The following is a 5,261-nucleotide window of genomic DNA, read 5'->3' on the forward strand; positions in this document are numbered from 1 at the left end:
TATTTATCATATTGAAGTTGTTCTTGTGGTGGTGAGATTTTTATTCCCAAAAAGTTAATATTTTGATAGGGTAGTTAGAAAGGAAACAAAATGGAAGACCCACCAAGTTGCTAAACACCTCATAGTGTGGTAGAGAGCCATCCACTCTTAGCTATTGCTACATTCTTTTTGTTATAATTGTGGACTGATATTTTTCCGTACAAATAAGATTTTTTTTATTCAACATGTTATAAATACGAATTTAAAATGAATTTTATTTTTTACAATAAAGATATTATAAATTTATAATGACCATGGATACGGCGGTAAATGAACCAAACGAAATGAACAAGGCCTAGTTCATGTATGTTAGTTGAGGAAATAATGGTGTTTACGAACACTTATCGAACGGGATTTTTTTTCGTATTCGTTCATAATTAAGGAAATGAACGAGCTCACGAACACAAACAAAATTTGTATAGCCTATATGTTGATACCGATGCATTCATTAATGTGAATAATGAAATCATGTAAATGACGAACGAACACGAACAAAGGCATGCTCATGTTCGTTCATTTAACTTTAAACAAACACGAACACTTAATCGAACAAATATTCGTGGTAAGCACCTCTCTATTGTAATTGGATTCTTTTTATTTAATATTTGAAGAGTTTATTTCAAAAAAAAAATTCTATTAAATGACATGAGGTTGAAATTGTTTGTACATGTAGGGCTGTCACTTTTACCCGAAACTCGAAACCCAACCCGAAAAAAACCCGTACCCGAACCCGAACTAACCCGACTCGAAGAACCCGAATGTCACACCCCAACCTACGGCGAAAATGCCGGGGCGAACTGATTGCTCACAACTTTTCAAATGTTACTATTATGCAATAATAAATGTTTAAATATATATTTAATAATTTCAAATAAAACAATTACAGTTAAGTACATCAAGTATAACGAAATTACAACAATGATTGATTAAGTTTGTATCCTAAAAAGCATCCCTACGTGAGCTTCAGTTCGATAAGAAATCCAATTTATAACCTGCAAATGCGTACAAAATATATATTTGTCAACAACACATGTTGAGTGAGTAGATCACCATTTTTGACACAACCAAAAATGGTAATATATAATGATATAAATGAATGAATAAAAATAGGCAAAACTGTTATCTGTGAGTATAAACAATTAAACCATAGCACATACACAAACAATCAACCATATAGAAAGGGCTAAACCGTTGACATGCGAATGGGCATTGATTACGAAAAATGAGGTGTCGGTGAAACCATTGCCAATGCGATCGGGCTCCGGTCACTACGACGGTCGTATGATCATACTATAATGAGATTATGTTGGACCTCTCCGAATGCGATTCAAGTAAGCAAGTAAGCAAATAACAAGTAACAGACTATCATTCAATTGATACACAACACAAAGATCACAGTTTGCGTTTGAGAAATAATAAGATAAATAATATGATAAATGGTACGCAAGTGTCCCCAAAACATTTGAAAACAAGTAAAATAGGGGAGTGATTACTCACCTGATCAGATTAACGAAATATAAATGATTATGATGATGATGATGCGAGAGAGAGATAAGTCTTTCGGGATATACCGTCTAGGATTCCTAGTTAAGTATAATATAAATTAATTATAAGATATATAATACGATTTAATGAATTAAGATTTCGATGTGATTCGTGTTAAGTATTGTGATTAGAATGTTTATTAATTGATCGATGGATTTATTCAATAATTATTATTGTAAAGATTAATATTATTGTTTATCATACATTTAAAAGATGATTAATTATTATCATTTATAAAATACTATTGGTTATTCTTGATAAAATATAAAATTCATTTACTTAAATAACCTTAGAGAATTAAGATATACGATATGCTTACAATAATAATATCTAAATAGATATATAAATTAAATAAAATAATTTGATAAATATAACTTGAAACATACTTATAATTATCCGAACGAACAAATAATTAATTAATTATAAATAAATAAATATAATATGTATTAAGATCTAAAATAAATATTTTGTTTAAATCTTTTAACGAAAATCTATATAATACGTTTAGTATATATATAATATATATAATAGATATAAGTCACTAAGAGACGTCCAACGACAAGAATCACCCAAGATGATGTCGGGTTTTAAATAAGGCTTATTTAAAACAATATATATACTTATATTGTATATAAATTATATATATATATATATATATATATATACATACAAAAATCTATAACGAGCTTATTTGACTAGAAACGTAAAAGTTAGTGGTGACGGTTAAATAAAATATGATTTAATTTATATTTATTACAAATTATAATTATATTAATAGATTAAAAAACATAAAACAAATAAATAAAAAAAAACTCCAAAATCGGGCTGGGGGAGGGTCGAACCCGCGCCCCAGCCGGTTCAAATGACCACGATGTAACAACATCGGCCAACTAGGCTGGTGTGATGATTTTTTATTGATGGTCGGTTAATTTTTATATGTTTTTGTTCATCTATTGTTTAGTTTTAACTGTTTATTCTAGAACTATCGATACTTCATACGTGTATTATTGGATTTCAGGTCACAGGCGTTAAAGTACTCATTATGGACCTGTTGTAGCACGGAATGAAGACCCGGGATGTCCAGCACACGAAACGAGAAGTTAAATGATGTTTGCTGGTGAGGAGACCCATCGCGATACGCGATGGGTTCGCTTGAAGACCCATAGCGTATCGCTATGGGGTTTAAAATAAACTTTGACTTTCTGGTCCATCGCGATACGCGATGGACCATTGAAGACCCTATCGCGTATCGCTATGGGGTTTAAAATAAACTTTGACTTTCTGGTCCATCACGATACGCGATGGACCATTGAAGACCCCATCGCGTATCGCGATGGGGGTGCAGACGGGAAATTTAGGTTTATATGTTATTTTTCATTCTCAAGAACCCTAACTCCGTTTTTGAAAAATAGAGGCGATTTCCAGCAGTTCCTATAGGCGATTTCACCATCCTAGCTCATGTCAAGACCATATCTATGATCCATATCATCTGTATTGACGATTCGATGATGTCGCGGCTCGGCTAATCTTCTAGAATCGCACCCGGGATGTATAGTTTGTAACCTTTTACAGTTTTTCTCATGTGATTAAGAATACTTCTGTTTTGTTATTGATGATTAATATATGATTATTGATGTTTGGTATTTCTGAATGTTCGGTCGGTTTAGGTTTACGTTGGTCTGAACGATTTGTTACCAGTTGCTAGATAATTAGTCATATAACTGTTTGGTTAGATTGAATACGATAAAACATACCATTACCCTTAACTGAGTCACACTGCAAGGACTGTTTGATAACCAGTGCCTTGTGTAAAGTAATTGTTGATGTCTAAGGTTTTGTCTGATTGATCAGTTTTCAGTTAATTGTTAATAATTAATCTGTTAGGTTGCATGAGATACTGTTGGTTGCTTACTTGAATTCCCGGGTGTGATTTGCTTTGTTAACTGTTTGAAATTCGTTTACTTGTTCATTGCTTAGTTCTCTACATTTACTAAAAATTGCTTGTGTGATCAGCACTAAAAACCAGTCACTTCATAATATTAAATCTGTTACACGAATTGCATTGACAACATACTCCTTGTGATACGATACCCTACTTGCTCTAACTATTTAGAATAATTAGGTTTTTGATTGACTCAAACGACGGTCATCAAAAGGGCGCCGTTGCCGGGGATCAAACCCGGGTCACCCGCGTGACAGGCGGGAATACTTACCACTATACTACAACGGTAGTTGTGGTGCGGCAGTGGTGAGGGTGGTCGGAGATGGGAGGGAGGTGGAGGAAGGTGATGACAAGGGTAGCAGCGGGGTGGTGGTGTTTGAATGGTGATGGTAGGTAGGAGACGGAGATGGTGGTGCGTGGTGGGTAGTGACAGTGTGTGGCGGAGGGACGGCAGGGTGGTGGTGGTTGATCGGAGAGAAGACGGGAAAGAGAGGGAGAAGAAGAGAAGAAGAAAGAAAGACAGAATAAGAGGGTATATAACATCAAACATGAGTTCGGGTCAAATTATGACTCATCGCGATACGCGATGGGTCACATGGGTGGCGATCGCGTATCGCCACCCAAATGCTTTATAATTAGGGTTTCACCCCATCGAAGAGTGTTCAGAAACCAAAGTTGTTAACTGTTAATTATTGCCATTAATGCCAAGTCATAGGTTTCTGGTCATGGTTGGTTTTTCAGTGTCTCATTAGTCTTACTCACAAATGTTTTATAATGAGAAGTTGAAAATGGGGTCGTTTAGGCGGGGATAACGAGTCATGGGGACAGGTACACATGTTTATATCGTCAACCCTATTCCTCCGGTACGTGTGTGAGTTGACCCAAATATATATAATACAAATATAATATATAGTACACACATGTTATTTGAGTGCTTTCACTGATGTTCATGGATTACGGGATCATAGTTGGCAAAATGCAAAAGTGATAGAGGCAACTAGGTTAAGCCTTGTCTGGATGAGCGTGAGTGTGAGTATTGGTGGGTTGGGGCCTCATACATTATACATATGAGGATGGTTTATGTGAGGGGCGGGGGGTTGGGTCCCTTAGAAAACATTTCTTGGACTTATTTTTCGTTTGTTTAACCCCGACATTATGTTACGAGACGATCCGGCTTACTAGGGTTATTTGTAACTGTAATTGTATTTGTTTTTGTTTTGTATTTGTATTTATCCCATTGTTAAGCATCACATTATTATGTTAAAAAAATTGAGAAAAAGACAAAAAGATGTCTGTTTATATTCAGTTATGTATTCTGTAGTCCGTTAAAGTTCGTTTATGTAAAAAAAATTGTGAAATCAGTATGTTGTTAGTTTGATTGGTTAGATGTATATAATCAGTCAGTTAGTTGTATAGTAGTTTCGTTTATTTAGATGTTTTGTAATAAGCCGGGTCGAATCGTTTGAGCTACTTAAATATTTCCCTTCCATACCCTTACACCTGGCCCCGTTACAACCCTATAAAGACCTCTTGATTTGCATTTGTGCCAAAGCAGCTTGATGGATGAATAGGTACTTACGAGTGATACTGAGAGCTGAGTGATACTGGCACATCTTTGCTAGTCCATATATTAAACCGAGAGGAGAGATGTTATATTACGAGGGGTATGAGCATGTGTGCCTTAACCGGAAACAAAGTACACCTGTCTGGACGGCTCTATTGTTTTTATTATAGC

At 35.0% G+C, this 5,261-nt stretch overlaps 1 non-coding gene across 1 annotated transcript; it reads right to left on the reverse strand.

The window, feature by feature from the left end:
- Positions 1–3,742: 3,742 nt before the first annotated feature.
- Positions 3,743–3,814, reverse strand: TRNAD-GUC (transfer RNA aspartic acid (anticodon GUC)). Its single transcript has one exon. It is a non-coding gene; the product is annotated as a tRNA-Asp (tRNA).
- Between the last annotated feature and the right edge of the window lie 1,447 nt (positions 3,815–5,261).

The sequence above is a fragment of the Bidens hawaiensis genome, unplaced genomic scaffold, assembly GCF_021521415.1.
Source record: "Bidens hawaiensis isolate Kalapana, Puna unplaced genomic scaffold, B.hawaiensis_p1.1 tig00030542_1, whole genome shotgun sequence".
NCBI classification, from domain to species: Eukaryota; Viridiplantae; Streptophyta; class Magnoliopsida; order Asterales; family Asteraceae; genus Bidens; species Bidens hawaiensis.